At 45.3% G+C, this 16,103-nt stretch overlaps 1 protein-coding gene across 2 annotated transcripts in view; it reads right to left on the reverse strand.

Moving 5' to 3' along the window:
* Positions 1 to 16,103, reverse strand: part of TSHZ2 (teashirt zinc finger homeobox 2) — a 425,385-nt gene that overhangs the window by 2,677 nt on the left and 406,605 nt on the right. The gene's annotated exons all lie outside the window — the stretch shown is intronic.

The raw sequence follows: 16,103 nt of genomic DNA on the forward strand, positions 1-16,103 counted from the left end.
GGGAAGAGATATTTGTACATCATGTTCACAGCATTATTCACAACTAGAGGCCCAGTGCATGAAATTTGTGCATGGGGGAGGTGTCCCTTAGCCCAGCCTGCACCCTCTCCAATCTGAGACCCCTTGGGGGATGTTCAACTGCTGGTTTAGGCCTGATCCCTGTCCCTAAACCAGCAGTCCAACATCCCTCTCACAATCCAGGACTGCTGGCTCCTAACCGCTTGCCTGCCGGTCTGCCTGACTGCCCCTAACTGCTTCTGCCTGCCAGCCTGATTGCCCCTTAACTGCTTCCCTGATGACCTGATTGATGCCAAACTGCTCCCCTGCCAGCCCGATCGCTCCAAACTGCCCTCCCCTGCTGGCCTGGTCACACCCAACTGCCCTCCCCTGCTGGTCTGTTCATCCCCAACTGCCCCACTGCTGGCCTGGTAGCACCCAACTTCTCCCCCCCACCCCCCACCAGCCTAGTCACTCTCACCTGCCCCCCTCTGCTGTTCAGTCATTTTCTCACCTGCCCCCCTCTGCTGTTCAGTCGTTTGGTCGTCCCTCACTAACCCCCCTGCTGGCCTGGTCTCCCCATGCAGCCTGCTGTTTGATCGTTACTGTACTGTGATGGTGTCCCAGACAATTTGCATATTTCTCTATTATTAGTATAGATAGCCAAGGGGTGGAAGCAACCCAAATGCTCATCAACAGATGCCTGGATAGACGAAATGTGGTCTAGTCATCCAATGGACTATTATTCAGCTTCAGAAAGGAAGGGCATTCTGACACATTCAATGACAGGGATGAACCTTGAGGACATTGTGTTAAGTGAAAATAACGCAGTTGTAAAATGACAAATACAGTATGCTTTTAATGATCTGAGCTACTTAGTGTCGTTAAACTCAGAGAAACACAAAGCAGAAGGTGGATGCCAGGAGCTCTGGGGAAAGGAGGGATGGAGACTTGTTTAATGGGGATAGAGCTTTAGTTTTATAAGATGAAAAACTTCTAGAGATGGAGGGTGATGATGGCTGTACAATAATATACACTTAAAAATGATTAACATGATAAAGTTTATGTTATATGCATTTAGCCACAATTTAAAATAAAAATACTATGTGTGATTTTTGCATTATAAAACATTTTGAAAAATAAAATATTTAACCTCACATGGCCTCACTACCCAGAGAGAGCTCCTACTTACATTCTGCTATATTTTCTTCTAGTGTTTTCTTTGTCTGTGCATTTTTCTTTTGTTAATCCTCCCCTGAGGTGATTTTTCCCATTGATTTTAGAAAGAGTGGAAGGGAGGAAGGAGAGTGGGAGAGAGAGAGAGAAACATCAATGTGAGAGACATGTGCCCCGACTGGGGCTGGGGGTTGAATCTGCAACCCAAGAACGTGCCCTTGACCAGGAATCCAACTGGCAACCCTTCAGTGTGTGGGCCGACACTCTAACCACAGGCCAGAGCTGTCTGTACATTTTTGGTTGGGCTTACATAGTTGTAAGTGCCCACTGTGTAATATTTCTCTCTGTAATTTTCCACTTGCAAGTATCATTGTGAACACCCACATGGCTTCTATAACCATTCTCTAATGATGGACATTTAACTTGCCTCCAATTTTCTTTAGTGATATATAACACTGTGATGAACATCTTTGGTTTAAAGCCTTTTAGCATGTTGTATTTTCATAAGCTTAAATTCCCGAGTGTGAAATTCCCAAGTCAAAAGGTAGGACCATTTTCCAGATGGGTACTAGACTTATCATGGTGATCATTTCATAGGTTATGTAAAATGCTAGTCACATGTGAAACTAATATAATATTATATGTCAACAGCACTTGAATAATAAAAAACATATTTTAAAAATGGACCATTTTTTTTTGTGGTGGGAGGTGCTGCTTAAAGTGTGCTTTGCTATGGGAGTTACTGAAGTGAATTTTTTTCAGATATGTGCTGTTTGGATTACTGTAAAAATGCACATAATTTCCACTAGCCCAATCTAGGCGGTGTTCCTTGCTTATATCTTGTTATCTAGTGCAGTGATTTTCAACCGGTGTGCCTGCCAGAATTTTAAAAATATGCAATACCGACCTTTTCCCCCTTTATATTGTCAAATAAAAACATGACAACAGCCAACACATCCATAGCCGAGTGGTGTGAATGCCTTGTCTTGAACCATACATATAATGGACATATAATGGAGTTGTATCTTATCAGTCACATTGCATAGTTGGTTAATTCTTGATTCCAGAAATCCTTATATACAAGTATAGGCACCTGATTTTTAAAAAAAGTCACTTTGGAGCACAATGGGTAGGTAATTATTACTACTATTATTTTTTGTAAATCAATCAAAATCATACTTTTTTTTGTCAGATGGGCAAAAAATATAGTAATATATTTTTTTGGTGTGCTGCAAAATTTTTAGTGTTTAGTTTATGTGTGCCCTGAGATGAAAAAGATTGAAAATCAATGATTTAGTGATAGTGATCATTTAGTGAGAAACACGTTGAACCTATATATAATTAATATTTGGGGAAATTTCCATGTTTCTAGTAGAAGAATAAAGACAAGTTGAAGATCATATGACACCTGATGTATGTAGAAAAATTATGTGCAAAATAGTCATAACAGACAATATAAACAATCCCTTGGTAAGGAATGGTATGACTACAATACTGGCAACCAGTTCCTCTATACGTACCAAGTGCCAGGTACTTTCCACATGATACCCCTAACCCTGAAACAATGTCAAAGTACAAATAGGAAAAAAGGTCTCAGAGAGGGGTGACTTGTCCACGGGCCCACAGCGGAGGATGGCTTAACATTTAGGCCTCTCCCTTGGGTGTCCCCATGCTCTTTTCAGACACCTCCCTATCTAATCACAGGGAGGTGAGATCATCATCAGTGGAAGGCATCACTCCCTTTGAGGTTTGTGTTTCAGAGGCAAAAGCTAGCTGCCTTTCCTCTGACTTGGTTGGAACCCATGGCGGGTCTGGGACCCTGAAGGAGAAAGTTTATGTGGTTGGAGGAAGAGACAGGGGTCGAAGAAAGAGAAAGAAAGCAGAGGCCAGAATTTGCAAGGACATCAGAGGGAAGGAAAGAGGGTATGAATGACAAAGCCGATCTTCCCTAGAGAACAAAGTGCCTTACATTGTACAACAGGACGAAGTCTTGGTGTGGTTTCATGTGAGGCCTGTTGGAAGCCCTCGCTTTCGCCTCCCTGACCATGATATTAATGTGGAATCAGTTTTACAGAACCTTCTTTCATCGATCACTTTCCTGTAAAAGATCTGATCAACACTCAAACTTTTCTGTCTGGGTTTCTCTTAGGGCAAAGTTTGTGTTCTGGGAAGGGGAGCAAGGAGAAAGAAAGTCATAATTTTATATCTTATAGTCCCCTTCTCGGAAATCACAATACACCTTAGCATATTAAAGACTGAGAAATCTTGCAATTAAAACCCAACCCGACCAAACACAACATGTGTTCATGTAACACAGGGTTCCCCAGATTGGTTTGGTAACCCCTTCCTTCCCTGCAAAGCGCTCTCTCATATACCTGAGTGCCATTTTCTGAAAGACACCTTAATGACAAACTCTTGCACAGAAACCAAGGAAGCCGAGAGTTCTGAAGATCTCAGTCTCTGACCCTTGACTCACGTTGCTGGCTTTTTTGAGTCTCGGTGTGAAAGGGTCCCTTGTAGTGACCACGTGACATTTCCCGAGTTTGTCCTATGCTTTCCATGCTCAGCCCAAGCCTGACTGTCAGCTTCACAGCGCTGCGAGGCGGGAGGTCAGCGTCTGCACTTCCCAGCGAGGACATGGGCATCAGAGGGGTGAGCCCGTGATGGCTTGGTGTATTATAGTGTCTAACACTGGCATTATTAATAAAGGAAAGTCATTTCCCCAAGAATATCTGTGTAGTTACTCAGTTAAATTCCAGATCCATGTGTCTTCTGTTCAGACCCGGCTATGGCATTATTTCCATCTGAGAGACCTCCTCATATCCCACCACGTAATGGAAGCGATAGATTCTTCTGGAAGGTCAGTGCTGCTGTACCAGAGGAGAATGGTACACAGGGCACCTGCGTACCATGTTGGGACAATATACCCTTTCTTATTATTCTTTATTTTAAAAGAAGAAAAACCTATTTTTCTTTAGGTCTAGAGAGGAAACCCTGGCAGAAAATTAAAACTAGAAAACCCAGGAGAGGAGACTGAGAACTAGCCTTCTTATTTCTTGCATTCAGAAGGAATCATGTGGAGTGGGTTCAGAGAGAGAAAGCAGAGACCTGGGTTGCCTCGCAAATGGCGGAGGTCACGCTTCGCTGCTGCACGGGGTTGCCCCTCTTTTTTCTAATATGTTGAGCGACTCCTCTACAAATACAACAGAAATAAATAAAAAATTTAATTACATATCTACAGAGTCGTTGGCAATGTTCATTAAGTAGAGTTTGTGAGGGAGAGCCAGGCGAGAAGATGTAATTATTTTGTATTAATTACAGAGCCACCAACAGATGCACAGGATTATATATGCTTTAATTTGGCACTGCTAGAATGGTTAATCCTTCTGGCAAGTCATTTTGGCTGGCTCTTCGCCCCCCTTGGCCTTGCTCAGGCCCCCGCCTTCTTCTTTCCCCACTCCGCACCCTCTGCTCAGAGCAGCATCTTGTCCTGGGGTGTTTTGTGACTGCTCCCCCCGTGGGCACCACCAGCACTGGATACTTAGGGGCCAGGGGTGGGACCCCTGGGCAATGTATGGGACGGTTTCTTACAGGGCGGTCTGTCCCTCATTCTCTGCCAGAAATCTCTCGGCAGGTCCGGGTTTCTCAACTGTTGACATCTTGGGCCGTACAGTTCCTGCTGTGGGAGTGTCCTGTGCATCGGGGCTTTTTAGCAGCACCCTGGCCTCTACCTACCGATTCCAGTGCCACCTCCCTTACCTGGAGCGCGATAACGCAATAAGCCAAAATATCTCTGGGCGTTGCCAGTGGTCTGAGCTGGGGGTGGGAGGAAGGGGTGGGGGGGGCGGGGGCACAAAAATCATCACAGGCTCAGAACTGCTGACAGAGGTGGAAAATGTTTTCAATCTGAGCCTGGAACTCAACTCCATTTTACATATAAAGCCAAAGTCATTTCTGCACAATTGCACACACACTGCACTGTCCTGAAGTAAAGCTACCTGGCCAACCAAGAGAAACTGTGTTTGGTTTGGAATTTCAGTGGGAGTTACTTGTCCTTTTAGAAAACCCGGTCGCCTGTGCCATGGCTGCTGGTGATAGATGAGATGCCCGTTCCACAGCCCCCAGATGATCTGTGGGTGTCGCCGACAGGTTCCCAGGGAATCCACACACAGGAGCACACGTCGGGCTCCCTCATTATTCCTCCCAGGACCTTGTCCCTGAGTGCGGGCCACTCGCCCTGCTGACTCAGCATCTGCATGGGAGCAGAGTGCCCAGTGATGCCTGGCACGGTCAAGTGTGAGGAGTCCTGTTCTAGTGAAGTTCTGTGACCGAAGCCTTCCCTTTCTCTCTTATTGCACAGTCACAGCACAGGATGGGTTCTTTTTGAAAGGATGTGCATAGGCTGGTCATGTGATCAATGAATGTTTCAGGATAGTAAAGGGGAAATTATGGAGCCTTTGTCTGCAAATGGCCACATGGGTCTGCAAAGGGCCAGGACCCCTGCTCGACACAAGCCCTTTCTAGGCAGCGCTGTGACGTGGAATATCCATACGCTGAGGCCTGTGAGTCCCTGATCTGTGCATCCAGCTGGCGTCCTGACATCTCCATGTGGACGTCTCACAAGGTAACTTTTTCAAAAGAGGGGCGTTTGAGTCCCCCGCCCCAGCCTGTCCTCTCCAACATTTCTATTCACAGGGAATGAAACCTTACACCGCCCAGTTGTTGTGGCCAGAAAGTTGGGTCATCCTTAACACCTACTCATAAAATTCCTCGGCAAACTTGCTTTCCGTTTCCACCCGCAGTGCCCCAGTTCAAGCCTGTGCGTATTGTCCCCAGTGCCTGTTGTAACTGCCCATTGGGCCCCTGATTGCACGCTGTGGCCAGTCCATCATGCTCCATATGGCAAACTAAGTGAGCTTATGAAAACTTACAGCAGAGTGAGGCGGTCACTCCCCATTTCCTCCCTGCTGGCCCTTCAGTGACCTATTCTGCGCTTAGAAAGAAATCCCTTGTTTTTCCAGAACTTTCCTCCTGCTCTGGCCTTGCCACTGCTCTCACCTCGCTTGGGTCTCTGCCCTTGTTGAAATGTCCCAAGAACACTGGCCTTCTGACGGCTCCTGAAACAGGCCTCAGAGTCTTTGCAGTGCCGTTCCCTCTGCCTAGAATGCCATTCCACCCATTCTTTGCTCGGCTAGCAACTTCTCATCCTTAAAGTCCTAGTGGAATTGTCATTTCCTTGGAAAAGTCTGCTCTTCCCATTCGACTTGAGTAAGTTCTTTAAAAAAAATAATATTGCACATTTATGTTGTTCTCATGGGACTTTTTGCAGATGCAAGTGACTGTTGGTTTAGCACCTGCCTCCCGCACTGGCTTGTAAACCCCACAGAGGTAGGGACCATGTGTCTTCCCATCCAGCAGGTGTCTGGGCACATACGCCAGTGTCTGGCACACAGTAGGCACTTGACAAACACTTGTTGAGTGAGTGAAGCCCTAAAGATAATAATTCCAAGTTATCTATTCCAATGTGGAAATTTTTAAAAAGCATTTATTACTAAAGAAATAACAGAATATAAAAAAGATTTACCTGGAATGCTTAGTTGTCTAATCCTATCAGAGCCAACTTAGAACATGTAACGGGAAAAGAGAAGAGACTAGAACCATCTGTCTGGTACTTTAAACTCTAAAGAATGATTTATTCTGCCGTTTTGAAGCAATTTACATTAAAAAAATTTTTTTTTCAATCCTCACCCGAGGATACGTTTATTGATTTCAGAGAGAGAAGAAGGGAAAGGGGGTGGGGTCGGGGAGAGAAACAGCAATGTGAGAGAGAAACATCAATCAGCTACCTCCTGTACCGGGATCAAACCTGAAACCTAGGTATGTGCCCTGACAGGGAATAGAACCTGCAACCTTTTGGTGTACAGGAGGAGAGGAGAGGAGAGGAGAGGAGAGGATAGGAGAGGAGAGGAGAGGAGAGGAGCCACCTGGCCAGGGCAGCAACTTACAATTTTTCAAAGAGCATTCTTTGGAAATATGTTGGGTAAGTAATAGGAGCATGAAGATAAAGAGGTGAGGCTAAGAGAGTTTAAACAATGTGCCCCATGATGATTAAGTGTTGGGTCAGGATGCCCGACTCCTTATTTAGGACTTCTTAAAATGGAAATAGAGTGAGATATAAATGCTGGACATATAGAAAACACATCATTAAAAAAAGACCGTGACAAGGAAGCAAAGTGGGAATGGAGACGAGTGATTTTTAACTCTGTAATCCTGGGAGAAACCTACAGGTAATATTTTTCCAAATTGATTTTACAATTTGAAAATCCAAATGGGCTTACCTACATTGCTGAATTTCATCATTAGTGTTTCTCCTAATTGTTCCTAAGAGAAATCTCTGTGTGCAGAAACCCTTAAACTTAGGTTGAATTCCAATCCTCAGAATGAATAAAATCATTGGTTAAATGTAGGGAATACTTTTTGTACACTCGATGTGGCTTCATGTGAGTAGGCAGGTAATATTTTACAATGCTATCTAGTATATTTGCCATTTCTTAACTCCTTTCTTCCCTGCAGTTTTTCTGTCACTGAACATAGACTCATTGCTCTTGGAGAGGGAGGCCACAAAATAAACAGAATAGAACAAAAACGGCTGGTTTCCTGAATGGTGAGAGAGGCTTTTTCTTTCTTATATCGAACCTCAAAGAGGTTGAGTCAATGATAGAACTTACAAGTTATATACCCGTAACATCAGCAAATGTTAATTGTAGACCCACCGCATATGAGCTATTTCTATTAATCATTTCAACCACCCAAAGGGATATCCAATATTACAGAGGACAAAACTGAGGTTTAGATCATTGAAGTGACTCATCCAAGGTGCAATGACAGTAAGTGGAACTGAATATTCTTACAATTAATTGGAATATACATTTTCTACATTTCAGAGCCTTTACTCTTGAGAGCTTGTTTGGAAGTTCTAGCAGGAGAGCACAGCTACTCGTATACCCTTGACCGAAGATGGGTCCGCTCTTGGGGGAAAGGTCGTCCTCTTTGACCCAGTGTGCAGCTTTGGGAGGGACGCACAGGGATGGTGAGGGAGGAGGGGACAGCCGCCTAGCCAGCCAGATCAGCCGAATCAACCCTGACGATCCATGGGGTGACAGATGTTGCAGCCAGGTCGCCTTCACATCCCAGAGCTTTTACTCTTAACCACTAAGCGAACTGTTGCTGATGTCAGAGCTGGACTGAGGAGACCACCAATTCTTTGTCAAGGGTGGTGCTTGATTAGATCCTTGAAGACTAGGAGACAATACTATTATTGATCTTGATCGTCTTCTTTTTGGAACATTTAAGTATGATGGCATGCAGATGGTAATGGACACACTGGGAAATCTCAACTCCTGAACTTCCTCTTTTAAAGCACAACTTGTGATACATCTGCCGAATGTCTCAAATGCATGATCTGTGCTTCAGGACACAGCCCAGAGCCACCTGCCTGCAGCTCTGAAGCTGGTGGAGAGATTTCCTGTGGTTAGTCCCAAGCACAGCCAATATCTAAGCTGACTCCAGCCTCATCACCAACTCAAGGCTAACGGAGTGGGCGGATTGGAAGAAATGAAGCAAGTAAGTTCCCTTTTTGTCGACTTAATGGGCAGCCATGGAAATGGTTTACAATCTCATCACCACCATGACCAAGATGCATGCAAAATGGTTGTTGGCTGAAACTAGCAGAAACGGGGTGACATCTTGGAGAACAACATCAATGTTGGGAAGACACGGGATCTCCTAAGAATGGTGCACATGGTGTCATTCATGTCATCGGTGTCCTGTGTGTCAGCCTAGAAGTTTCCAACGGCAGAGAAAATGTTTTCCATAGCACATGCTCTTCAACTTCAGGCTCCCCAAGTAGTTAGGAAACAGGAATGAGAGAAATGGCTGAGGGTTTGCCCTATGGAAATCTCTTGACAACTAATGATGGGATCATGAAGTCTTAACTGCCGAACAGTTATACCAATTACACCCAGAAGGACGTCAATCTAAATGAGAGTGGTAAGGGGAGAGGGCATTCTCCTCGTCCTCCCCTCAGCCAGCATTCAACACGAAGCTTGTCTCCATGTGCGGCTTTGACAAAGCATGGATTGAATAATTATTGAGAAGGGATGGAGCCCAGTGCTAAATAACACACACACACACACACACACACACACACACACACACAAGCAGAAAGGAATGGTTTTAATTTTAAAAAATATTTGGTTTTACCATGGGAACCTCCTGTTGTCTTTTTTGCACTCTACAATATCACAAAGGTTATGCAGGGTGTTTCTGCCAGACATTACATACCAGGAAAGCCTTGTGTATTTATAAATCCCTATAGAAAAGCTAAGTCTTGGGCTGGTTCATGTGTCCATTTTTGCTTGCACTACTAGGAAGCTCACAGTCAAATTTTTGGCCCGACTTTAGTAACTGTGTATCGTCTGAAGGCTCTAGTCTATACCCTCTGGATTCTCTTCAGATTCCCTCTAGTTTCCTTTGACATATTTGTTGAGAGTTTGCCTCTGCCATTTATTTACTCGCTGTGTGACATTGAGGGAAATGACTTACCCCCTCTGAACCTGTTTCCAAATCTTCCAAATCAGAACAATAATAGTACCTTCCACAATGGTGCCTGGTGACAAAATATACTCAATATAATGTAGATTTAAAAAGTGATTTTCTTTTCTCTCATGAATTCATTGCATTGCATGCAATACAGTCCCTTAAAAGTGCTGCGGAATAAGATGTAGAATAAAAAAATACATATATAAAATTCCACTTATGTGTGAGAAGTAAGTAATCATTAGGTCTTGGAAAATGGATTATTCCTTCTTTCTGGAAATTTAAAAAAGTAAATAGAAGAGAGGCTCTTTAGTTCGTACATTAGCCAGTGTTGAAAAGAGTTGTCAATTTGGATGTGAAGCTAAGGAAAGTTTTTCCTTTTTATAAATAAGAAAAGGGTAAAATGGCATCTCAAACATTTGCTGTGACTATTAAGAAGAAAGCAGGAGGCAGTCCCAGTACCTACCACTTTTCTAAGTGCTCATTGTAGCTCTGTGCTCTACAGTAATGCCTGAGACAGGGCCCCATTGTCCCTATCTGTTGATGAGAAAACAGAGGCTTGAGCTGGTTAAGAAACTGAATTGAGATCAGAGAGTTAGCAAGTGGTAGAGCCAGCATTTCCACTCAGATATGTGACCTGGAAGCTTCTTCTCCAGCCAGTACTCACTGCTGTCCATGGAACTAACCAGCATGTTCTCAAGGCACATTTCTCAGTAAAGCTAGATAATGCAACACGAGAAGCACTGAAAAACGGCCCAGCTGTTTTGTCCCTTCAAAAGGAAAGTTAACCGGGTGGCAAGGCTCAGAACAGCACTCCGGCAAGGAACAGGGAGCGCGCCCACGGCGGTGCCATCATGATGTCATGGCTACCAGGCGGCAGTTCTCCCACACGCTGCTTCCGGGGCCTGGCCGTGGAAGAGAGATTTCCCTGCACCCATTTTTATTGAGCCACATTCATATACTCCAAAGGCACTTAAATTGTTTGAAAGAGGTCTAGATACTGGCAAACACCTCCATAAACAACGCGGACAGCTTAAAGTCCAAACTGCCAACCACATGATTCACAATGGAACCCGTCTTCCCTAAGTGGAGCGGGCAGCGGAGTTATTTATTACAACTAACGGACAACCACCGAGCGTCACTGTGTGGGCACCGCACGGACTCGCTGCTGCCTGCGTGTGAGCTGCTGGTGTCTAGGAGGAACTGCATGCCTTCCAAGTGTGGAAAATCAAGAGGCAGAGGGTGGTTGTTTTGTTTTGTTTTTACCACTGTGATTATGTGTCCAAGGCCCTGCAGCAGCCCAGTTTGTGGTGTGTCCACCCTGGGAAAGGGGTTGGCATGGGGACACGTGCTAAGAGGAAGAGCCACTTTCTAAGAAGAACCTCCTTCGTTTCAATGATGTGTCATTCATTGGGTGCCTACCCTTTGCTGAAGCTTGACTGCTGCTCTTTTCATTCTTATAATAATCCCCAAAGGTAACCCTTCCGAATCCCCCTTTTTGGGGGTCAGGAAAATAACGGATAGAGATTTAAGTAACAGGACCAAGATCACATGCCTGGCAAGGGACAGACTAGAATTTGAAACCAGATTTCTGTTACCAAAGTGCCATATTGTTTCCTAATAACAACTATGACCCTTTGCCAATTTGATTGCTGGTAATAATTCCCAACCCCCGCAATAGATTGGGAAAATGTGAGTTAGTGTTGCCTCTTTAGAGGAAGGACGGAGGTCAGGAGGGTGAACTGTCCCACTGCCCACACCATTTCCTAGAGGAGCTGGAAGGAAACCAAGTTTGGTCAGGATCTCATACTGAGTTTTGAGTTTCATCTGACTCCACCAGCACTCCCCAAAGTACACTGGGAAAGTTCAAGTCCCTTGAGATGCTCTAAGAAGAAAAGATGTTCTTTTATTCATTTGTTTATGTCTTAAAGAAACCTCTGGAAAAATGTCTAGCTCCTGGCCCCCTCACAGCCTTTGCAGCTGCTCTGCCCCTCTCCTGGGGGCCCCTCCCATGGCTCTGCCCGGGTAATTCCTGCCCCGGTCATCCTCTGGCTAAAGTAGCACGTGCTCAGAAAGACCTTCACTTAGCCCGGGATCGAGACTGGGTCCCCAGGCTGCCTATGAAGGATACATTGGTTTGTGTGAAGGCTGGTTTCCGGCTTTTCTCTCCCACTAGCTGTCAGGAGGTGACTGCTGAGTTCAAGTCTTCAAAGTGCCAGCCCATGGGTGTCACTTGGTGAAGACACTTGAGTTTTCCTTCATAGTTCACCCTTGCTCAACCTTTGTAGAACCACAGAAATGAAAATAAATGACCGCAGGGATCCTCCCCGAGCCAACCACCTGGCAGATGGCGACATGAAGGCCCAAACTTCATGTCCATTGGGAACACTTGTCATTTATCAACCCAGTATGTCTTTGAGCCTGGGCCCAGTGGTTAGCCAATTGTATCTGATTTCATCCTCAGGACAGATGAGGAAACTGAGGCTCAGAGCTGTTAAGCAGCTTGCCCAAGTTCACAGCTATAAGTGGAACAGAGTAATCCGACTGTGCCTTCTGCCTCTGAGTGGGCTCTCCACGCTGACCTCAACCCACACTGGGCCACTCCAGGAGATTCTGCCTTAATTGTCTGGGGTAGGCCTGGCACTGAGTTTTTAAATTTCTCAGGGGGTTCTAATGTGTTGCCAAGATTGAGAACTATTGCTCTACTGCATGATTGATTGATTGATCACTGCCATTTAATCAATTAACCCTTCTTATAAAGACTCAGTAGAATACATGAAGTTCAGTTCTACAACAGTGTTACTACTTCCTCCTCTCTGTTTCTGTTTCTCCTCTCCCCACTCCTAAATCTGCATTTCTGTGTAGATGAAGTCCCTTCACAACATACACACACACACACACACACACACACACACACACACACACACACACACACACAAAATGCACTACTGTTTATAAAGACAGCCACCTTAGCATCTCAGATAAAAACCTGAGCAACTGAATTTCCATACAAACAATTTGCACAAGACCTTCAAATCCCTGGGGTTTGTGTATTGGTTTGCACTTCAGTAACAACAACAACCACTATCCTGTATAATAAAGAGGTAATATGCAAATTGACCCTCACACTGTGACACTGTCACAAGATGGCTGCGCCCACAGTGGAGGCGGGGTTCCCGTAACGAGCTGTTATGGGCAATGAGCAGGGACCTGAGGCTGCGTAGTGCCGGGCTGGGTGGGGGGAAACCTGAGGCCATGTCCCCCGCCCAGCGAGGCTTGATGGGGGAACTCAGGTCATACCTCCCGCCTGGCAGGGCTTGACGGGGGACATCAAGGTATGCCCCCCGCCCTGGTGCCAGGCTGGGAGACCTGAGGCTGTGCCCCCCCTGCCCTGGTGCCAGCCCAGGGAACCTCAGGCCATGCCCCCCACCCTGGCGCCAGTCTGGGGCACCTGAGGATGGGCCGGGGGACCTGAGGCTGAGGCTTGACAGGGGTGGGGCCAGTCGGATCTGGATCTCATCGTGCAGGTGGGTGGGGTCTTGACTCTGGGTCCCGCAACACGCCCCAGACTCTGACAGGAGGAAGATTTTCATATACATTTTACTAATTTTCTTTCATCTCTGACACATCTATTATAGAGAAAGGGCAAATAGCAATATTAAAGTATTTCCCTTAATTAATTCCCATTTAATGTGCATGAATTTCGTGCACCAGGCCACTAGTTATTAAATAATGAGGCTTCGCCTTGTAACAGGCACTGTGTGAGGCTGGTGGGGGACAGAGAGGCCCCCACAACAAAGCAGAAGTGGGTATTTCCATCAAGACTTTTCTACAAAGGGTTCACAGCTAATGGGAAGTGAAGGGATGGTCACCATGGCTGGTAAGAGGTGCAGCCAGGATTTGAACTTTCCTCTGCCCACTCCACCACCACCTTCACTAGACTCCCCCTTCCCACCAGACCACACTGCCTTCTAGAGGCCTCTTCAGACTCTACTTGTGATTCTGCTTATGCACTGAAAAACACTGATGCATGCTTGTTTTCTGGCAGGAACTCAAGGTTTTCTCCACCCCCAAATCAGAAGCAACAATATATATTAAATGTCTCACTTATCAAGTTTACTATGAAATGTTCAGTCCTTTTAAGTGCAGCTATAAATGAAGCGGGAGGGGCCCTCTCATCTCTGTGTGAAGGAATTTATGGCGAGCTTGTATGGAGGGGTATGCAGGGCTCCCAGAGCCCCAAGGTGCTCCCTCTGAGGCCAGGCGCAGGCCAGGCTGGTGGTCGTGAGAAGCAACCACTGAAGTTAAAGTAACAATACAAAAGCTTTGGTGATAACATGGAAGCCAGTGTTATGAACTGAATTGTGTCCCCCAAAATTCATATGCCTCAGGATATGGCTGGATTCAGGCATAGAGCTGTTAAAGAGATGGTTAAGTTAAGATGAGGCCATTAGGGTGGGCCCTAATCCGATCGGGCTGGTGTATTTATAAGAAGAGGAGATTAAAACACATGGAGGGAGACACCAGGATTCGCAGGAGCACAGGGGGAAGACCATGTGAGGACACAGAGAGAAGATGGCCTTCTGCAAACCAAGGAGAGAGGCCTCAGAGAAAACCAGTGCTTCGGTGTCTTGATCTTGGACTTCCAGCCTCTGGAACTGTGAGAAAATATATTTCTGATGGTTAAGCCCCCAAGTCTGTGGTATTTTGTTAGGGCTGCCTGAGCACGCAAACCACCAGGGAAGGAAAAACAAGTGTGTGAGGCCTGAAACTGATCTCAATGGCCGGAGGCCACCGTTTCTTCTACATTCTGGAAGGTGTATTCCACCCTGTTCTCTCCCATGCCCACCCTGCCTGTGGGGTATTATTAAGGTCACCCCGAAATAGAACAAAATGGAGGCCCAGCACATTTCCACAAAATCATAAAGCAATGTCATGGCCAATGCGGCACCACAGCTCTGTTTTAGAATTTCACTTTTGGTAGGGTACAAATGCTTTGGGGGAGGAAGTTTCTAGACACTGATGCTTCCATCATTTTTATCTTATGCGGAAAGGACATTGGAGCTTCCCAGGAACCGTGGACTGACTGAGAAGTGTTGCCTTAGGTATCAGTTCTCTTTCAGGACAGGAACTTTCAAAGAGCTTCTCAGAGGGGAAGGGGATGTGGAAACTTCCAGAAGGGGCAACCATGGGCATGTGCCTGGGAGAGTCTTTTGGGGACTTCCTACCCTCATTTCAAGCAACAACTTCATTTCATCTCTTTGGTGTATGTAAGGGCTCCGTATAAGATTGTATTTGAAAAACATATCCAACTGTTTTCCAAAATTATTACTTCAATTTTATATAATGATGATGGGATGATGACTAAGCCCAATGCCACTGGCCCAGGTGAGCCTGCAAGACTTTGGTTGTGCATTTTTTGGCTCTAGCCTTGTCATTGAACACAGCAATTTCTTTCAGCCAACATTGGGGCCAGTCACTGGGTAGTGCTTCAATACAGGGACGCGGCAGGGAACACAACAGCTAGGACCTCTGCCTTCAGGGAGTTGGCATTGCAGAGGGAGAGAGGCACGCACAAATGCAAGACCATGGCAGTGAGCTACGTGCTCTGAGGATGGGAAAGCAGGATGGTGAAAAAGTGAGTGGATGGCATGTGAATATCAATGTGGCCATTTTGGGAAGGGCCCAGGGAAGGCCTCACTAGAAGGTGACATTGTGCATAGAATTCAGGGGATCCATGACCTTGGGTAGAAAGAAAATGACACCTTTAATTTCATTGACCTCTAAGTAAAATTCAGCATTTCCTTCACTTGTGAATGTAGACACAAAATCATAATAATATTAGCAGACTCCTGATTTATATGACCAATATTTTCATCAAAATGCTACAGACGTTTTGTCCCATTATAAACATCTTGCGATATCATGTACACTCATCATTACTTTGAAATTAGCTGTTAGCCTTAGTGTTGGGTATGCTATTCAATGTACAGAGTGGGGCTAAAGTAGGCTTATAATTGTGCATACCGGAAACAGAATTTATTATTGTATTATGCTTTATTAATTATTGTATTATTTTTCATACAATCGCAAGCCTACTTTTGCCCCGCCCTATATGTAAAGAAATTCATATATTACTATCACAAATTGGTATCTTTAATATTTGATAACTATTTCTGTGATTTTTTTAAATCCTGCATATTTTATTTTATGTCTTTAAAAGCATTACTGTTGAGAAGGCCTCCATGGGCCTCACTAGGTGTCCAAAGGAGTCTACAGCCAGAACTTTTGTGGCCTAAGGAAGCAAGGGCCTCTTCAATTAAATACTTCTT

Source organism: Myotis daubentonii, chromosome 8 (assembly GCF_963259705.1).
Source record: "Myotis daubentonii chromosome 8, mMyoDau2.1, whole genome shotgun sequence".
NCBI lineage: Eukaryota > Metazoa > Chordata > Mammalia > Chiroptera > Vespertilionidae > Myotis > Myotis daubentonii.